The 22,090-nt window shown below is 42.1% G+C and overlaps 1 long non-coding RNA gene across 1 annotated transcript in view; it reads right to left on the reverse strand.

The window, feature by feature from the left end:
• The window catches only part of LOC308188651, a 30,003-nt gene extending 14,341 nt beyond the window's left edge, over positions 1–15,662 (reverse strand). The window contains exon 1 of the long non-coding RNA XR_013945665.1: positions 15,274–15,662. This is a non-coding gene — a long non-coding RNA (uncharacterized lncRNA). The remainder of the gene's footprint in view (positions 1–15,273) is intronic.
• Positions 15,663–22,090: the final 6,428 nt, after the last annotated feature.

A 22,090-nucleotide genomic window follows, 5' to 3' on the forward strand; every position in this document is an offset into this window, starting at 1 on the left:
CTCTCTCTCTCCTCCCTTCCACTCCCCTCCCCTCCTCTCTCCTCCTCTCCCCTTTTCAGGATAATTAACAAGGCAATAAACACGTAAAACTTAAAAATCACAGAAGTGGAAAACTGATAAAGGCTTCTAAAATGATACCAAGAAAAAAAAAATAAAATAAAGATTCAGTGAACCAGAAGAACATATAAAGTTATTGCTGTTAAGCTTTGCAGAGAGCACAAAAATTGAAAGGATAATAAATAACAAGGGCAGGTCAGCTTTCCAGCAAGATCTAAATCAGAGGTGAGCTGAGCTAACTTAAACAACCTATGTTATGATGTAAACGAACTGAGAAGTTCCTTACACAGGGATAACAGATGCTGCTCAGGTTTACAGGGTGGGAGTGGGAGCTGTATTTTTTCAGGAGCTTGGATACCCCAGAAAACCACAGCCAACAGAGAGCGGGTCCTCCCAAAGCTACTCTGAGATGAACAAAACACAGAGATAAAAGGTGCAGTGACAGTAACATCACTGCAAGAACAGTAGGTGGGATTCAGACCTCTGCTGTAATAAGCACTGGGTTTGTCCATCTCGTTAGTTATTTCCCTGTCACTTTTTCCCCAGCTGAAAGTTCCTGGACAAAGTACCTATGCCAAGGTCTTAAGATAGGTGTAATGAACCATCATGACTAAATTTGGCAAGATTTCCTGCCTTGCTTCTTTTCTGTACCTCAGACTGTTTTGATCCATTTGTGAGAAATTGAGTTTTGGCAAGTGGAAGTCCTTTACTGCTGCCAGTGGTTAATCTCCACTGCAACGCATTCATTCAACCAGAGAAAATCCAATATTGACATTTGTACCTTGGGGGGAAAGGAGGTTAAACACTGGATGTAAAATAAACTCCTAGACTATGCCAAACAGCCGTATAATATCTGTATCATGGACAGGCATGATTCCTTCCCTGAGAACTCAGATGTAGCTCGATCACATCTGGACTCCACTATTACTTGACATAATCGGTCAAACGGATGCTATCGGCCAACATCTGTGCATGTCCCTGATAGCCCATCTCAGCTGCTCCAGCCTTTTTTTGGTCTGCTGAGAACGAGCTGCTCACATGCTGCTAAATCTCTTCCTTGTTTCCACCTGCTAAATAGCATTAAAAGGCAGCTTAAAAGACATTAAATGCTCTCCCAACATTAATTTCCTCTGTAAGCAATTACTGTGCTGGCCGCAAGGATGTTTTGCAGTTCCTGGTAAGAAGGAACTGGTCTGTGTGGCCAGACGTTCGCACATGGGAAGGAACGACCCCATGAGCCTCGCTAAAGTGTGTTGTCACTCTTAATCATTTTCATTACCGCTGTGCCTAAGAGTCAGCCAAAAATGAAACCCTGTAGTGCAAGGCACTGCACTAACATACATTTGTGTGAGGCCATCGCTCCAAAGAGTTTGCAGCCCAAGAAGTCCGTGTCACTGCCTTACCATCTATATTTAATTCTTTCAGTTGATTTCTAGAGCTGGGTTTAAAAGCTGTGAAATCTGTGTATTGAACAATGCCTTTTTTTTTTTTTTTTAGTTTATAGATTTATAGATTTAAACCTGTTTTTTAGATTTATACGCTTTTTTAGGCACATGTATACATATGCTTGAGTACACATGTATACCCTGTATTTCAGATTATATACAGACATAAATATGTTGCTCTGGAGACTACTTCCCAGAGGAAGATCAGAGCAAACAGTATTAAATTCTCTCTCTCCAAAATTAACCATGCTTTATCTTGTGTGTAGTGCTGCTGAAAATAAGCAGGACTTCTCAAAGGCTGTGTTTGTCAATGTGAACAAAGGTAGCAGGATAATACTTCAAGGATGACCAAAATGGGCTGGTTTTTGAACTGTGATTAAGCCTTACAAGCTGTTTCACTTAACTTAAAATCTTCTAAATGAAAAACTGACCCTTTTTACACTTTTTCATAAAAAGAATATAGTGGAAAGGTTGGAACTAACCTGTGATTCAGATTTAACCATGTATACAGAAATCTGAAAACCAGATGAAGCTGGAAATATACCAGTATTTCTGATTTTTCTGACCACTGACAAAAAGAAACTGAGAGCCTTCATATAAAGCTAACTGTTAAGAATCTATGAACTACTTCTTTTCCTTGTTCCTAGAACTTCACCCATTCATAAAGAGTCAAAACAAAACAGTTATTTATACTATGGCATAGACTGTCTTGTCACCCTGAACTTGTAGTACTTACCTAATGCCTTGCAAAAATTCTTGACATTTGCTGAGGCCAGTGTTACTCACCCTACACCTTGAATATATGACATAGAAGGGCTTAGCCTGTGATGAAGAAAATGGAGCTGGGAATGTCATCCTGACAACCGAGTTGTTCTAAGATAGGTGTTTTGTTTTGAGAGAGAACAAAGCAAAGCAAGGTGAGCAGCAGAAGCTCGGATGCAGAACTAATGATTAAAAAGAACCTTCACAGTGTAAGTTTGATTTCCATAACAGAGAAGACATCAGCCACACAGAGCAGAAGTGATGCAATATTTGGTGGGGCCTAGTCCAATCTCATCCTACCAGAGGTGGATGGTGCATCTTTGTCAAGAAACTCTATGGTCAACAGAGCTGGAAGAAATTGTCACAGGAGTAACACCCAGAATCAACGGGAGTAAGCTGAGTCTTATTTACCTAGACAACAAGGAAGTTTTTGAGACAGCATCATACAAAAGGCTGATTCATATGAGAGGATTACTACAATTTGCTCTGAAGCATGATGCTTTCATTCTCAATTGGGAAGTAATTTATTGATTATAAAATGACATTGAGGTTTTCTCCTGCAAAACTTTCCACGTAGAAAGACATTTCGAGGGATTGTCATTGGGATTTCTGCTGAGTCCAGTTTAGTGTATCTCAGGTGAAGACATCCGCAATAACATAACTGGGGAGGAAGATGATTGGATCCTCAACATGCAGAAGCGGTGTTTAAGAACCAAATTTTAAGAAACGGTTCATATGTATGAAAGCAGGTCAAATAACAAATGTATGGATTTGAATGGAGAGGTGCAGTGAATGAGCATGATACTGAGAGCAAAACCACACGTCTAAAACAGACCCTTCAAAGCACCACGCCAGCCACAGGCAAGGCGGGTAGAACAGTAACTTCCCGTCACAAAGCTTAAAAACAGTGAAAAACTCTGTATCCTGCAAGACATGGGACGTGAACCAGTTTTGCTCAGCAAGAACCACAGTTCCATAGTGTCCTCTTCCTGGATATTATGTACCCACACACCCATTGCCTAGGGAACTCTGAGAGAACAGACAGTACGTTGCCAGATCTACCCTTTGTTGAATATTAAATTATATCAGGGGCAATGGAAGTCAGCATCACTGTAGCAGATACCCAGCCACTGGAGCCTTGCCCACTGGTTAAGATATAGCTTGAGACAGCGCCCTACTAAATCGCCCCGGCATGAGCCAGTGGTAGAGCAAAGCAGCCACCTGGTCACCTTCTTAACTTTGCAAGGGGGGCTCCACTTCAAGCTGTGTTTGCTTTCACTTTGTTTCCTGTGTTTAACATACAAAAGCATGTAAAGTACAGGTCCTGCAGTGAAGAAGAGAGAGAGAGAGAGTTTTTTGTTTTCTGCTGGAAATCAAGAATTGGTTTCACCATAAAGAAAGTTGTCCCAGTGCCATATAGGGCCAACTAGCAAGGAAATGACTTCTAATCTATCGTGCTTGTTATCAGTTCCCTTTAATCTGGAGGTTATTCTAGAGATGGAGAAGGTGCATTACCAGCAAACAGGGTGAGCCTGTGATCCTAGGTACTCAGAGGCTATTAAAACTGCAATCTTAAGAAGAATAAGGGTAAGGTCTATGATTACCCCAGAGCTTCTGTTAAATTAGATGCAGTCATGGTTTTCCTTCACCTTTAAAGCCCCTCTTCATGTGAAGGGAACTTTTATTACCAGCATCATCTTCATAATCTTGGGATGGAGGCTCATCTGGGGCTGGTGTCTTCCTAATCTTCATTAACTCTAATTTCATTATCACCTGTCCTGGAGTAACCCTGAGATCACTCACTACTGCTTTCTTTCTCCTCTGGGAAATGAATTTCTGTTTCTGTCCTCAGCTACTGAACTGCTTTTCTGAGCCCAGCGGCAAATAATTAATATCAGCAGTGTCCCCTTCATCTCTCACCAGTCTGGGTGCCCCACTCTGTCTTAAAAGCTCTGTTGGCTTCCTGACTCATCTTTCTGTTTCTGCTATATATGTTTTCAAAAACCTCTAGAATACTAGACTTGGCTCAATAGTCTTGCTTCATTCCTTGTATGAGCTTTACTCAATTTTTTTTTTTAATTCCATCTAGTAACCTTCCTTTTCCCCACCTTCCCTTCCTTCCCTTGGAATTTGGTAGTGCTCAGATGTCTTTTGCATGACACAAGAACGAATTTTTCCAGTTAATCTTTCAAGTTCTTTGTATGTTCCCCCTCCCACAAAACAAGAGTGTTACAAAGGTGTGCTCGGGATGGTGGAGCATTGCCAGATTAAAGAAACAGAGCATGTTAAAGCTCTTCCCACAAAAGAAAGGATTCCACCAAAAAGTGCAGAGGCCCCACCAGCTGCAGGAAAAGTTTTTTAAAAAGCAGACAGCCCACCTCCCTCCCCTGGCAGCGGTAGAGGGTGTTGTCATCCGACAGCACGGCAGGGCAATAACATTTTATTTCTGTCCCGTACCTAACTAATGGGGCTGTTTGGCACTGAACAGAAATAAACGGGGCTGTGCAGGGGGACTGAGGGAGGAGAGAAAGGGAAAGAAACCTTTTCTTCAGCTCTGTGTCTTTGACAAACATCTGAGGTAATAAACAGGGAGTTTTATGAGCTAATTGCATTTTAATCAATTTGAGCTCTTAACTGCATTGGAGAGGCTGCTAACTTATATTAGATTCATGCCCGGTTTTACACTGAATCCTCACCAACAGCAGCTTTATTATAACAAATCTTCCGCTGCTCCCATCAATGAGGGCTATTGCTCCTGAGGAGCGGGCGGGCAAGGAGACCTCGGCAGAACAAAAACAAAGAGGAAGAGCAGGATCCTGTGCATAAACACGGGGAAAATGGAGCGATTGTGCCGCACGGCGTGAGGCGAGGGGGAAGTTCAGCAGCTGGCAGCAACCCGCAGCCACCGGCCTTTGGAGAAAGAAATCCTGGCATGAGGGATTTAGAAGAGCCCGATAAAAATGCAGACGTAAATGCAGAAAGCTCCCTCCTCGCGCTCGCGTGCGTGTGTCCACACAACCGGCATACGTTAAGCCTTTAAATGAACATTTGGCCACGGGAACAGTAGCTATGGCAATACGCAGGCATGAATTTATGTACTGTATGTACATATCGCACAGAAAAGCTCTTCGTTTCTGAACTGGACTGGCAGCTGCTGAAATTTTCCCCTTCGCTTTCCCTAAGGTCTCAGGTGTGGGATTCATGAGCCAGTGTCTCAGCTAGAACAGGTGTCTATCGCTGTGTAAATAGCAATTAGGCCCAAATTTCAGACTTTTTTCAAATCCCTATCTGAGGAAAAGCCCAGGAATAAATAGTTGCTGTAACGGCCAGGGGTATTGTGTAGCATTATAGCCTCCAGCTGGGCTATTACATACTATAGACGGGTGAAGAATACAAGCACCTGACAGATGTGTTCTGTTAGCTTCATTAGAAAAGAAACAAAGAAACTCCTCAATTAATAGCAGTGGAGCCAAAGGGAAGGGGGGTGCGGGAGGGAGGAATCATAGCCTGTTATTTAAACAGAGTCAGGGAGCCTTTCACTGATGGCTTAATATGATTCATTAATAAAAACAGCTTTTTGAATGCCCAGTTTAAGTCAAAAGAAATCACTAGCGTGTTGGGTTGTTTTTTTTCTTTTCCTTTTTTTTTTCTTTTTTTTTTTCCTGGTGGTGGTGGTGTGTGTTTTTTTTCCCATCAAAAGAAGGGCAAAATGACAAACTGGAGTTGTTGAATTCATCTGGTGTGATACTGCTCCTTCTCCAGCCTCCTTTTCATGGGGTGTTTGTCCCTCGGTGGTGGTGCAGTCCTCAAAATGGACTGGGTCACACTGACTTTGGGTAAGAAATGTGCAGAAACATCCCGAGTCTCACCCAGGAAGCTTTAATGATTTAAAAGTGTCAAAATAGAGCTCTTCATGTAATGGGTGTCAGATGTGTCTAGAAAGTCACACCTTTTTGTCACAATATGTTATTCCTGGTTTAAGGGTCTGAATAACTGGTAGAGCCATGTTGAGTGCAGTCCTGTGCATCTCCTCTTCAAAAGCAATGGAGTTCACATCTCTTTATTTAATGCAGTTTTAATCAGAATAAATGTGTATGCAAATATTATTGTACTGCAGCTTTTTCTTGTGCACAGGCATAGGAAAGGGCAGAGAATTCTGTGGCTGGCTACATAAACCAAGCCTCTGCTGTTGCTTAAATGAGGATGAAGCCATCACCACCTTGTTATAACAAACAACAAATACAGTGTGATTCTTAAGCTGCAGTGCTTGCTGCTGTCGCTGGTAGTAGCAGGAACTATCTTGCCAACACACATCTGAAAGAGAGGGAGGCATTTCAAGCATTTGCGAGTTCAGGGAGCTTGCAATGTAAAACTGTGCTGGAGGATTTTAAAGATGAAGAAATTGTTGCAGTAACTCCATAGGGTGGTGTAAAATAAGTGGGAGGGAAAGGATAATTCAGCTTCTGAGAGTAAGGAAGGAGCCATGTGCTAGAAGTAGCCATCTTTTGCACCCTTACCTCCCAGGCTAGCCAAGAGAAGGCACTGCCAGGTTTACCAGCCTCCAACAGCACAAGGGGATGACAATTGTGTGGTTCTTGCACAGCGACTGCTGGATCCATGTGGTACAAGTGTGGTGGTAGCAAAGGTGGTGTGCTGAGCTGGTGGGCTGATTTGATGAGATGTATTGCAGAAAGATGAAGCAGACAGGAAATACCTATCAACTCCTTTCACATATTTCCCTGGAAGTTGTTTCCCCCAGTGCATTAACTGAGGTTTTGTCAAGCCTGCCTCTAAATGAACTGAATGATGGGTCTTCCATCACTTCTCAAGGGACAGTCATCCACAACCAAATAGATCTCACTGTCAAGAAGATTTCTTTTATCTATTCAGCCTAATTTATCCTATTCTTAATTTCATCCCATTGCTCTTAGTTAAACCCACTCCCATTGTCCTAAATAATTCACCTCCCTCAGGAATTTACCCCCTCCAATTATTTGTAGTCCATTCTTTTGTCCCACTGTAGTCTTCACTTAGCTAAGCTATCTATATTTAATTCTTTTAATCTCTCTTCATAAATTAGTCCCTCCAGCCAGAGAGGGGAACGGCGTATTTGAGACATTATTCAGTGGTGAGCTCGGATACTCCATTGCATTCTGGGGATATCTAGAGCATGGAAAATGCCTAGGGGAGGCCTAAACATTCATGTTATTACTTTTTTTTTTTTCCCCAAGCGTTTGAACTGCCATAGACAAAGTGATATTTCTGAAGGAGAAAAATATAACCAAAGATCTCTGTTTCATTTTCCCTTTTCTGTCCCACTGTTGTAAATGTCTGCTTTGTCCTTAGTTAATAACCTCCATCACCAGCTGGCCAGCTCTTCCTTACAAGCTTTGCCTTCCTTTACACCCTAACCTAGGAACTTTGTATCTGGGAGAAGAGCAGAAAACCAGCCAGTCAGTGAAATAATAGGTTAAACTATATATGATAATACACAAATGTACATCTGTTGCAATGTGCTGGAGCTTTTTTCCACTAGGGCAGAAGAAGCTTTTTACTGGTGATAGTTGGTATCCTTGTAACAAAAAAAAAAAAAAAACAGCTTTTCTAACACACATAAATCCCAGTGAATTAGAGAGCACCGTGTGTCTCCTTTTTCTTACTCTATAGACAGAATCAGACAATAACTACATTCCTGTTCTTCCCACCCAAAACAAATGATTTGGAGTATTCAAACTTACAAGTTAGATACAAGCTAGGAACTGGTGTGTTTGAATTGTTGATTTCCTTCCTAAGGACAGTTTGTACAACAGAGCTGATAGCAAAGTCTTCCTTTTAGGGGAATGATATACAGTTATGTCTTACATTCACACGCTGCAAATTGCTCTTAGTTCAATTGTACTCTACACCTGAAGAAATTGAAGTGATTTAGATTGGACAGTGAGCATGGTGCAGTCTTTGAACCAGCTTTTTAAAATAAAAATAGTAATTATTATTAATACTTTTAGTTCGTGGCACTTTTCATATGTAGTTTGAATACTACCTTATCAGCAAGTGGAATTTCATACTAAAGTTTATATCCTACTACAGTCTTAAGGTAACTATTAGTATTTGTTAAAGGGACTGCAACAATATTTGACTTTTGCATTGAAAAGGGATTTTCAACTGCTTTAAATAGTCAAAGACTTGGAATGACTGGGTCTGTGCACTGAAATGATTTAAATATCTAAAGGAGAAATGCAGAATCCAACACATGAACCAGTGCCCATAATTGGCTCTGATACTTCAACAATTTATTTATTTTTCTCTACAGCTGACTTAATACCATAAAATGGATTCAATACTTGCCAAAATGACTATTACAAAAAAAAAAAAAAAAGTCAAACAATTCATATTTGGGTCATGCAAACCCAAAAAACATTAGAGATCAATAAATGATGTCTTCTGGAGGATATGGAAATAAACAGACCTGCATTTCATGTGAACCATCTCAATCTTTAATCCATCTGTGTTGTGGTGTTTTTTTTTTTTTTCCCTCTTTGCATTGTGGTAACACTTAGGATTCCCCTTTATGGGCTTGGATACTTCTGGGTATAAATGCTGTACAAGCATGAAACACCAGATAATCCTTACCTCAAATGTGTTTACATTAAGTAACGTATTTGGAGCAGGAGGAAGCTGGGGATGTGTGTGCACATGCACAGAAAATGAAAAAAAAATAGTGGAGTGCACAAGATGTTCTAATAATAGATCCTTCCTTCCCTTGTTGTGTATCTTCCACCTCAAGGCCTACTTTTCTGCTCAGTGACCAGAGTGATGGCTTAATGAGGCTGATGGTTGCTACCTCCAGAGTCAGGAGATGCCCATGGAGAAGACTTCATCCAGGAATTGTGAGTCTCCGTTCCTTCCCTCTCGAGTCCTAGGGTCAATCTCCTAATGTGCGATCACCCCATATTCAATGGTTTTGCTCCAAAAGAGAGGAGAAGCATACATTTACTTCTTTTGCTATGTTTATGGGTCAACTTCAGTGCAAAAAGAGAATATACACAGCCTAGAAAGTCTATTTTAATCTCTGCGTTTGTTATATTTTCTTCTTTCATCATACTGCATTGCAAATTATTCTAGTTCTATTTCTCTGGTGTATTAAACTAGTGCATTGCCAAGTCTCAGCTCTCCGTTCAGGTTCTGGCATCAAAGCCTTAGGCCAATTTTATTTCATTTGTATTTGCTGTCAGAGCAATGTCTTTATTCTAAAATGCCCTTCTCATATCAACTTCTCAGGTGGCTTGACAGAAGTAGAAAGTGTTAGGAAGAAAGCCCTCCCCCTTTGCAGTCTGCAGTACTGCTTTAATGTTTTTACCCTCTCTGGTGGGGGGATGTAGAGCACTCTTCTATAAAATGGAGTGCAGGGTGCCGTTTAGCAATGAAGGGTATTTTCTTCCGATCTTAGCTAAGCACTTGACCTGTTCATACACCCTCGCCATTTTATATATGCATATGTGCTTATACAGATAAAGATGCACATATACTTATATAAAACACACACTTTTTTAAAAACAGTCATGCTGTTGTTGCTCAGGGCTAATTTTTAACAGCATTTATTTTCAACTGCTAGTGGCATATTCATTTAATCACAAGCAAAATTTTAGTAAAGCAGGGTGAAAATCTATCACGTCAAATTATGATGACAATGCAGTGCAGTGAAGCTGAGGCTTAAACTGGGACTGGCGGTGTTTTGCTTGTGGCCATCAAGGATTGTGATGGAGCTGTGCTCCAAATTTCTTTTTTTTTTTAATGTGTGGCAGAAAAGTGATTTGAACTGGATGACAAGAAGCCCAAATCATTTTGCCATATTAAATACCATCAAGAATCCACCTGAGGATGGAAGTATTTGATGTCAAAGGTAACTCCAGAATTAGGGAAGGTAAGGACTGTTATAAACGGGACACCTATAAGCAGGATGTGTCTTGCTATAAATGGGACACCACAGGACGTGGGGAGGCATAAAGAAAATTTATCGTCTGGCATTGCACTTTAAGCAGTAAATGTACTTGATAATGACAGTTTTTAGTCTTCATATTGATGTTCCCTATTGTGTCTTGCAACGGACACTTCTGATTCTGACATTTTTATTCACCAAGCAAATATATGCAAAAAAATTTTAAATGTATGCTCTCTATAAAATCACACGCCCTTAAACAGAAATAACCAAACATTAAAAATCCACTTGCAGACATACACATCTGTCTGTAGCATCCACATATTGATGACACTGAGGACATGAATGAAATCCAATGAAATCCCTGGGTCATGTACTTTTACAAAGATCCTTATAAGCAGCAGTGTTGCCTGTGGTGCAAAGGGAACAATGTAATATCACAATCCCCTTCATCCGCTCTTCTCAGAAATAATTATTCTCACCTCTTCTCTTCTCTATAAAATAATGATTTGGTTTGCACAAAATACAGACACCTCCAAAAATACAAACACATGTATGCATGTTTTGAAGGATACTCCCTTTCTAGTGTTTTGTTTTGGATGGTTTGATCTGTGCGCTCACTGGTTTAGGTCAGAACAATGGGCTTCTCAGCTGTGGAATGTGCATGCTGAAACCAGCCACTGGATGAGACCTCCGCACCAACGCACTGAGCCCCACCAGAGGATTCGAAAAAAATCTATTCTAAGAAAATCATCACTACATTTAGGATCCCACAAAATGTCATGCCTGAGGAATGGAGTATTTCAGAAAGTAATTGATCTAAGCCAATGTTTCAACATCAACAGTCAGGGAAAAAAATCTCTGTTCACTGTACTGATAAGTGATCACAGCTGATTGCTCCCATGTCCGCAGTGACAACTAAAAGTTCTCAAAAATGTTAACAACTTCCAGTAATATTTTTCTTTGACAGCTCTGAGACAAGCCTTTTCATTCATTCAGTTTTCTCTGAAAATTTATGCAAAAATTACGGGTGAGTGAAACCTGCATTTTTCTATGCTTGCTTTTACTCCTCCCCAGTTTTTCTCCATTCTTTACGGGAATAACAAGTTGAGGTGAAAAAAGAAACAACAACAACAAAAAAATAAAACTATCAAAGCACTTTCCAGTAAAGTAACAATGGAAAACTGTGAAAGCAAAAGCATTGGTGATTTTTTTCCAATTTTGTTGAAGACCTATTTTTGCCACAGACCAGGGAAGAGCAGAAAGCTCTCTGAAGTCTACCTAGATATTACTCTCTGGATATATACTCATATTTAGATACTATAATGACAGGTGTGAGAGAAGAGAGATTTTTAAAGCAACAGGATGAGAAAACTACAGGAGTGAATCAAATTTTCTTTCTCTGATTGTAGTATGCATTTATACTATTATCTCTTGATATGTTATTCATACGATGTTTTGATGTGCTGCAAATTATAGAACACTTAAAACACTAATTTAAAAAAAAAAGCTAGCTTTCCCTGCCTCCCTGCCTCTCTCTCTCACTTTCTCACACACTTATTTTCTGTCCAATAACTTTCCAGTGATGATTAGAAGAACATATTCTCACAGCTTTCCAAGCTGTGACTATACATTGAAGGGCACTCCTGTAGCTACTTCTACCAGGATTGTACAGGTGTTGACAGTGACATTTTTACATTTCTTTTCTGGCCCTTATACTTTTCTATCTGCTGCATTTAAGGCTGTACACTCAGAGGGAAATCTAGAAAACACAAATTTATCTGTGTCTATAGGAAAAAAATACATTTTGAAATATTTTTTCACACATACAACATAGCAACCAGAAACCATGGTTTTAAATCAATTAAGTAGCACCATTTTAGTCACGTCACATCAAAAATTTGAGAAACTGGATCTGGGTAATGGAAATTTATTGTTGTTATGATACAAGTCAATGACCGTATTAGGCCTAAAATCAGTTTATCACAAAGCAAACTGTATCTCCCAAGCATCCTGTTCCGTACAAATTAAACACATCCAGAGCTAAGGTTCTGCATGAAAACTGAGGCTTTGGAAGTTACACCAGATGAAGTCTCATTTCATTAATACTACCCTGCCACAGATCTGGCTCTGTTAATTTCTGGACAAGACTGCTTATGACATTTCTCAGAGCAGCAGAGCAGTAAATGGGCAACAGGAACAGTCTCGTCACCAACTCTGCAAGCACGAAGGGTTTGGGGGAAACAGGTATTCATAGTTTGCACACAGCTGCACATAGGAGAATTTTCAACAGGCAGAGCAACAGCCGGGGCTGTCTTATAAAAAAAGCCCAGACATCTACATACTCTTGAGAAGCACTTTTTCTCCGTGCTGGTTCTGCATATCTGAATGCCCCTGTTCAAGGCACGTAAAGAGTTGCTGAGGGACTCAGTGGAGAAGCAAGGTGCCACAGGGAGTCACGAGCATTGAGGAAGGACATCACCATGAGGATAGTGCTTGGACAAGGGACAGGAGTTGGAGGCAAGCTGGTCCACTGGAACAGGCTGAGGGGGAAAGATGGAAGCAGGCGGAAACACCTGGGAGAGCCTTTGCTGGGATCTGGTTTGTGGCAAGGGTGGTTCACAAGTGCTGTGTTTCCAAAGACGACAGAAACAGAAGCCAGGCCCACCAAAGTGGTAGGCGATCCTGGGGCACATCACGGGCAGCTACACGCTAGCGTGGAGTTCATAGTAACACCACACTCACCAAGTCTGTGCTCTCTTGGCAGGTGTGTGCAATTCTGCACTGGATGAAACTGGTGTGCCCACCAGACCCTGGGGACTAAGCAGAACATAAGTGACATTCTGTGGTATTATCAAAGCACTTGGCCTGCACTGTTCCCATATGGTTCCCACAACACACACCAAGCTCATTAGGGTTAAGAATGGCAAAAGACTAAGATAATGCTGGTGCTGCTTACCCAGATCCTCCTGCCAGGGAAAGAAGAGGCAGAACAAACACTGGTGAGTTTATCAGAAACAAGAGATGATTTATTGAGAAAGTGTCCAACAATTACTCCTTTGAAGAAAGCTGGCACCTCGCCCCTGCAACAGTGCCTCTTACAATCTGCTCCAAAATTAGATAAGCAAATCCCTCCTGGCCCTGTCCCACCAGGAAGAGTGTCAGTCTACCGCATCCATGAACCCTGAACCTTAAGTACATGATATAAAGTGACAATTGATAGTCGATAGTATTGGCTGACCCACTCAATGAAGCTAATTGCACAACAGGAAACATCCTGTTTCAGTTCATCATTGTGTAATTCAATGCTGTATTATTAGAGATATGAGGAAAGTTTCCATAGGAAGAGAAATTGAAAAGAACAGGGCTTCTAGCTTAGAGAAGTAACAAAAACAGGGCCTCACTAGCCTATGTGACACACACACACAAAAAGGAATAAATCTACTTTTGTGCTATCTACTGTTTCTCATAATGAAAGAACAAGAGATAGCAAAAAAAAAAAAAAGGCATTCAGTTGAAAATGATAAAAGGATTTATTTATTTGTATACAACAGGCAAATAACTTTTGGAGCTAACTGTCAACAGATATGACTGAAGAAAAAAAAAAAAAACAAACAACAACAGTACGATTAGGAGTTTATCTGGATATTAAGAATATGTGCCATTACAAAACTAACCCACCAAGCTGTAGGTTTTTCTCCTGCAGTCAGTGAACTCAACCAACAACACTGTTGAGTATTCCAGTAATACTTTGTTATATTCAGACTGAAGATTTAAAAGGACTCACTGAAAATCACTGAAAAATCACAATCATAAAACATTTGATGTCTTATAAGTCCACCTTGCTGACCATATGAATAAAATAATCAGATGACAAACAAGACAGACTGAGAAAATAATTGGTTGATGAATACTCTATTGTTTTTCTACTCTAAACTTTGTTCTCACAATCCCTTGGTACAATAAAAACAAAGCAAAACAAAATAAAACAAAAAACTGTACATTACTTGGCTTTTTTTTTTCTTTCATGAAAAGATGTTTTACTTTTTTGTAGTATATTTACATTACGATCATTTAACAGACATCTCAAGCTACATCTTAGCATAGATTTGCTCTATTTATTACAAAGTACTATTTGGGCCCTCTGAAAGATGGCCAAGGCTCAAATGATCCTGATGTTCTGTCTCATCTGGGTTACCTGAAAGTACGGCCAGGCAGTCTATTCCCTGTCTACAAAGATTTTAGCCTACGTTTTCTGAGGTTTAGTTCATTCTCGTGAATAAATACTAGGCATTTTCTGCACATGGGAAAAGTGAGTGGAGTGAGGTTCAACAGAGAAAGGTGGAGATCCTGGTCTGCTTTGCTGACACCAGAAAGCAGAAGCGAGCCCAAATACATTCAGTATTGGATGCTGACTCCAGTGCCACCACAGTTTAGGAGTTTCCAGCAGAGTTTAACTTGTCTTTCTAATAAGGTGTTTGGCTGATGGGTCTTACAGTTTCATCATTGCAAATGGGTGCCAAACTTAATTCCAGCCTTGAACTGACTTATTGTTAAATTCACAAGGTGAGCTACTCCATGTCTAACTGATTAAAATTCAGAGTTGATGGGATGCTTCTTCTGCAATCTGTATCTAACTTCAGGCTTGTGTTTCCCAAAACACAACTTCAAGACAGGGGTTAAAAATGGAGGAAGCTATTGCAAAATACGTACTGCAGTTCATTTTACATGCCTAAGCCTGTGAAATACCTTCACTAATCTACCTCATACTTTCTGTCAAGCAGTTCTACTAGATTTGTTAAAAAACACATATGCAAATTTTAGGTTGGAAAACTTTTTCAGGAAATTGAACATAAGGGGTATCAAAATAAGACTTGATTACAAAAAGACATTAATTCAACTGCAACTGCTTCATAATTCAGAGTATTAAATTAATGCTTTATGAGCACATTACCTACAAGATAATGTAAATGCCACAACAAACTGAAATACAGAGATAGAGACTGCTCAGGGGTTCGGCTTGAATGTTGTCCACAGAGGTTTTATTAATCAGAACAAAAAGCTCAGTCTGACCTTTGTCAGTTGGTTCAAGGCAGGGAATCTTCCTGAAAGACCACAGAAATGCCTCTGTCGGTTCTTGCCGAAGCCAAGCAGCTACCCCTGCTCTAGCCAGAGGGCTAGGTCAGACCTTCCTGCACCACACCGTCGTTGCTGCTGTGCCAGATCAGCAGGCTGTCCCTGCAAAGCCACCACCACACGCTGGTACCCACCAAGCCCAGCTGAACAGCAGCCTGCGCCTGTCACACAGGAAAACCAAAAGCCAAAGCTCTGTGTTGCTGGCAACATCCCCAGCACGCTGCGAGGCACACACACGCTTTGCAGTACAGCACGGAGACATTTCAGTCCCGTGCCGTACCCTTTGGCTGAGCCACACGAGCCAGAGCGCACTGAATTCCCACCCTGCTTCCTTCCAGTTTTGCATTTTCCAGCACACACAACAAGAACAGCTGGATCAGGAACAAGCGGAGAATTGCTTTTTAGTAATGTTACAAATGTTAACCTAAACAAACTAACAAACCGAAACCCAGAGCAGCAGTAATAGAGATGAAGCCATGGCACTTTATCATAATTCCATCTAGCAAGATGGGAAATTTTTGTCAATATGTTTCATGCTCAGAAACTGTACTGCTCAGCGCTTTGACACTGCACTAGACACATTTTATTTTATGGGAAAAAGTTCTTTAATTTAAAATCACTCGGTAGATCCAGATCCATGTCCCCTGTACTTGACTCCCACACAGGATGCGCATCTCATTCCAGTGGGGCTCATAGCTATGGCCACATCAACACGGTGCACTGGGAGAAAGTGCCAAGTTTGTGGCCATAAGTTCTTGATACAATTTTCAAGGACATTTACTTGACAGGACATTAGAAAACTCTTTTAAGGGATTTATTCACTGGCAACCAGTAAGGGTCTGGGACAGAAAATGTATTATTTCCCGTAGCAGATTAGCAGTGGAGGCAAGCATTGGGCCTCCACAAGTGGCTGATATGAGCAGTCACAAATTTATAGTTGCAAAAGCAATTTATAGTAGGCAGTTATAGAATAACTTACCCATTTGAAAAATGACTTCTGAAGCTAGACAGTGGGTCTCTGAGTTATGTCATGGAGCATTAGGGTTTATGTCACTGGTAGATTAAATCATCTCTAATACAGTGTGGAGTGCAGCTCCCCTTCCCCTTTGGGCATCCTCTCTCCAGGTCACATACCTCAAGTCTCTGGTCTATATTAGATTTCACTCATTTTCCCCTCTCTCTAAGGTTGTCTTCCCATATCTCTAACAACTTCAATAGCCAACTTCAGTCTTTTCATATTCCAGATCCTTTCATTTTTTGTCCTTAGTGCTTTTTTTTTTTTTTTTTTTTTTTGAATTAGATGAACTGAAAAGTTCTGCAAGGACAACTTCTTCCTTCTCTGTCTTAGGACACCAAAATTACCAAAATTACACAAGAGGAGTTGATTTTTTTAAATCCCACATCTCCTGCCACCAGACCAGGTTGCCCAAAGCCCCATCCAGCCTGACTTTGAACACCTCCAGGGATGGGGCATCCACAGCTTCTCTGGCAATCTGTGCCAGTGCCTCACCACCCTCTGAGTGAAGAATTTCTTCTTTATATCTAATCTAAACCTATCCTCTCTTATTTTAAAACCATTCCCCCTTGTTCTGTCACTGCACTCCCTGACAAAGGGTCCCTCCCCAGCTTTCCTGTAGGCCCCCTTTAAGTACTGGAAGGCTGCTACAAGGTCTCCCTGGAGCCTTCATTTCTCCAGGCTGAATTTATAAGGCTGCTCTGAAGTTCCCCACAGCCTTCAGGAGGAGAGAACATTGAAGAGAACCTCGACGTCTTTGTATCAGCTCATATATTGTTAGATGGTTGATGAAAATGTTAAATATCAGCTCTCAAGAAAAAATGCACAAAACCAACAAGTCCCTCAACAGAGTTCATCATTCCCAGGGATGAAGCAACTATGAAAACTGAAAGGCAGCAAAACCTATATTCAGTCTCAAGGCAAGTTTACCAGTGGCGAAGGAAGGCTTCCCACTGACTTTCATTTACCTTCCAGTATCTACAGGGCCTGCAAACCAGTCCAGTGATATTGCTGTATCAGATACCTGTAACTAGTAACTTTGCCTCTAATTAGAGTTATTTTGCTGTTCCCATTTACTGAACTTGTAAAGTTCTTTTACCTTCCAATGATTTATATGAACTAAAAGGCTCTGCTCTGTAGGGATTCACCAGGACCAGGATCAGCTCCACTCACCTGATGAATTATCTACCAAAAAAAAAAAAAAAAAAAAGAAAAAGAAAGGGTTCCTGACCAGGACATGCAGCCTTCTGGCACTGCGGAATTAACTCATAAAATCAGCATTAACTCCCAAGAAACAGGCAGCAGCCACTCAGTACCCTCCTGAGAGTGCTGTGGGACTGCAAGGGCAAAGCCCTGAGGACGGAGCCGCTGGTGCCTGTGCACACGGGCACCCTCGGCACAGCTAACAGCCTGCCATGGAAATGCTGGTGTGAGATAGCCGTAGCATTTAAAATTGGGTATGGAAGAATAGAAGGGAGATGGTATAAAATGTCACATCCAGACAAAAGAAGAAAACGAAGGGGATTTTTTTTTTTCCTTACAGCAGGAAGAAAGTACTCACAGGAGCTTCTTATCTCTTCCTCCGTCATTTTTTTCCCCTCTCAGGTTTCTTTCGTGCAGGGGAATAATTCTCTTTCTGTTGACACCTCTGCAGCCACAGACGTGTCAGCATGAGCTGACTGGGTGGAAAAGAAAAAAAAATATTTACCCCCAGCATTTCTGCGATCTGCTGCATTGCCATTGCGGCTGTGATTTATCAGGGCCCGTTACATATTTTAGCTCCAGCCTCTCAGTCACCCAGATGATGCCCTCTCAGCAAACGAGAAACATCAGCGCCCTGTGCAAGTTCGCAGGAAAGAGGGCGAAGGGGAAAACAAGCAAGGATGCTTCCCCTCCATGCACCCCTAACCCCCCAGCACCCGTCCGGCAAACTGCAGCGGTTTGGCAGGGGGCAGACACCCGAGGGGGAGTGCGGAGAGCTGCGGGGTGGGGCCCGGATCGCTGCCCCCCCTGCACTGCGCATCCCTGCGAGGGGCCAGATAAGAGGGAAAAGGTGAATGGGAACACTTGTCACAGCAGATGGCGGCTTTGATTTGCAGAAGAAAGCGATGGGGGGGGGGGGGGGGGGGAACGGGGAAGGGGGGGGGCGAGGGTGGTGGGGAGGGGGCGGCCGCCCTCGCCCTCCCCAAAACCCGGTGCGTCCCCGCCCGCGCCCCCCAGCGCTCCCGAGGCGGAGTGGGGCTGTCGGTAATCTGCCGGCCCTGCGCGGTTTGTTAGCGGTATGCTAATTAGCTGGAAAGCCACGCATTGATTTTTCTTTTTCTTTTTCTTTTTTTTTTTTTCTTGAAAGGATTCGAGGATCAAATATCCATGAATAGAGCTGGCAAAACCTAATCTACTAATGGATTTAACTTAAGAGAAATATAAAGCTCAAAGAAAAATATGATTATTTAGGGGCTACTTAACCAGTACTTATCTTTAAAATACTTTTACAGAATTTCCATATTCCATTGAGGTGAAAAAATGCAATTATATTTTTAAAACTTATTTGGCCAATAGCTCCAAACAATGCCTTTTGTTTTTTCTTCTCCTTCTCTCCTCTCCTCTCCTCTCCTCTCCTCTCCTCTCCTCTCCTCTCCTCTCCTCTCCTCTCCTCTCCTCTCCTCTCCTCTCCTCTCCTCTCCTCTCCTCTCCTCTCCTCTCCTCTCCTCTCCTCTCCTCTCCTCTCCTCTCCTCTCCTCTCCTCTCCTCTCCTCTCCTCTCCTCTCCTCTCCTCTCCTCTCCTCTCCTCTCCTCTCCTCTCCTCTCCTCTCCTCTCCTCTCCTCTCCTCTCCTCTCCTCTCCTTTCCCTATTGCTAACCTGGCTTGACTCACCCAAATTCTCCCCCACAGCCATGAGCCCCCCAGGGGCTGGTTCAGACCCGAAGCAGAGGCACCTACTCAGAGGCAAGCATAGAATTATAGAATCATAGAATCATTCAGGTTGGAAAAGACCACCAAGATCATCTGGTCCAACCATCCCCCTACCAGCAATGTCACCCACTAAACCATGTCCCTAAGCACCACGTCCAACCTTTCCTTGAACACCCCCAGGGACGGTGACTCTACTACCTCCCCGGGCAACCCGTTCCAATGCCTAACCACTCTTTCTGAGCATAAATAAAAATTAAAGACATCACACTGCGATGGATCACACTGTGGTGAGCACTGTAAAAGCACAGTGCAAGAAAATAGTCCCAACTCCAAAGAAATGAGGCTAAGTGGGAGACAAAAGACCCCAGGCAAATGTGGAGAGGAAGGAAATACAAGCAAATAACAGGAAAATAGCAGTGAGCTGGACAAGCAGGATATCTTTCCAGCATGCCCACAAACACTTGTCCAGCCTTTTATAGATACCCTTATAAAAGATAGTTTCAAGGCGGGTTGGATAGAGATAATAAGCCAAGTTTGGTATGGCTGCAGGGGATGCATCTTGAGCACAAGAGGCAGCAGGAAAGAAAACAGAGAGACACTTGTTTGTAACTTTAACAAGGCATTGGGGAAGAAAACACAGAGGCAATTGTTCAAAAATTTAACAAATGAGCAATAGAGACCAGAAAAGTGTCCGACTGGAGGTGGAAGCAGATATTTTATGAGTACACGAGAGATGGTAGTGACCCAGTGATAGGCTAACTGGGGAATCAGTAGTGACTTCAAAAATGAAGACATGCAACTTATGCTTGTCGCTGTGCAGGAAGACGAGCAAGTAGAGGGAATCCCTCAAGACAGAATGGCATGGTTGATGCAACAAGCTATACAAAGCATGGATAGTGACAATAGAGTGATTTGATGTGCTGGGATATCTGGGTATGTAGATGATCTGATAGACAGCATGGCCCAAAATTTCAGAAGGTCATGCAGCTTCCAAACAGTATTTTCCAGTCAAGATTACCAGATTTATGGTGCAGATGATTTCACTCACACAACTGCATTGCATCTCCCAGGTATCAAAATGAACCAGCAGATCTGAACCAAGGGGCAGCTTGTGTCAGGAACAAAATTAAAGCTGGCATCAAGTGAGCAGAAGTCTAAAGTGCACATCTCCCCCATAGTACTACAGAGGGTACTATGCAAGCTTCCTTCTGGAGCTCTCTCCATGCTCTTTTCTCTCAGTGAGTCAGAATCAACTGCACACAGTTCACTAGTAAAAAGACCATTATTTTATCTGTCAGCAACAGCCTCAGCCTGTGCTGCCCTTCTGTCTTACTCACCATTAACAAGCAAAGCCATCCAATTTGAAATGAGCTGCCAGTCCTCGGGATGCTGGGTGTGTCGGAACAAAATCAAGCAGGGGGCCCAATGCTGGGCTGGTTATTCAGGGCTTGCTGGACAGAAAGAAGTAGACCTTCCCTTTCTGTTAGCACAGGGAGCAAATATAACTTTAAACAGAACCTTTCACACGTGGGTGGTATAATAAGGTGAATTTCTACATCATCATTCTTGATACATATTAATTCTCCAAAAATTGGAATCTGTTTCCCCATGTGAATTTTTCGCTCTGAGTTTCCCCATGTCTGTTGTTTTACTGATAAAGAATAGCCCCTTTGGCTAATGAATGACTGTCATTAGATTCCACTGTTGTCTGGTGCTACTTACACTTGTGGCTCTCTGTCCCTGGAGAAACATCACAGGCTGCACACACACACCTCCACAACAAGGCACTGCTCCAGAACCCCTCAGCCAAGAGAAGTCATTTCAGGAGAGTTACAGCAGCCTGAAAACAGAGCAGCACAGGGCTAAATCAGACCCCTTGGGTCTGTGATACTGCAGTTGTCATCTCGTAGTTCAATCAGTTCCTTACCTTGCCTTACGCATGCGTGGTACCATGTTTTTGGGTTCTCATACCTGTACAACTCTTGGCCAACAGTAAAGCTCCAACCTCAGCTTCCCACTTCTAGCCAACACTTCCCCCCCAAAAAAAAATCCCTTAGAAAAGTCTCTGCAAACTTTCCTGTTTCTAAAACTAGGGCTAAAATTCACAACACTTCTGATTCCTAGATGCAATTACCCTAGCAGGACACAAATAGGTTTTGTTCTCTGCAGCAAGGAGATCAGGGCCTTGGAAGCAAACCTTAGAGAGAGTCTTCCATAACAAGGTTTGTGCATCAGAGTACATTTATTCTGCACCCACACAGTTTATCGTCAAGTATTTCTGACATGTGAATAAAAAATGGCATGTATTTTGGTTTATTAAAGAATTATTTCATTGCTTTTTCCATAGATGGCTTGTGATACAGAGGAACCATCACAGTGCTGGAAAACAATGCCATCAAAATGCTCATGACATTCAGCTCTGTGACTCCTATTTCATGGGACTTCAGGTTTTACAGACATTTGGCTTTCTCAGGCTCAATCCAAACTCAGGGCTTGGAAGACAAGAGCTGACTACACATGAAATCAAAGTGATAATGGTGGCAGGAAATAACTGGGGAGATGGCAAAAGTGATGCTTACTGTATGGATGGAGGAAAACCTTGCCCCTTTTTACCAGGCTGGAGAAGGCCTCCTGGATTTCCAGATGCTTCTGAATGCTCCAGTGGCAGCAGGAGCTATGAGTGTTTATTTCCCCTTCTCCTGTCCGCTTGGTGAGGAGATTTCAACCTCTTGTCCTGTTGGACTGTGTCGCCATTGTCTGTGCTTTTCTCATCTCCAGACTGGATCGCTGCCATGTGGTCCGCTCAGCACTACGTCTGAGGACCAC

This window comes from Anser brachyrhynchus (genome assembly GCF_964034855.1).
Source record: "Anser brachyrhynchus genome assembly, chromosome: 2".
NCBI lineage: Eukaryota > Metazoa > Chordata > Aves > Anseriformes > Anatidae > Anser > Anser brachyrhynchus.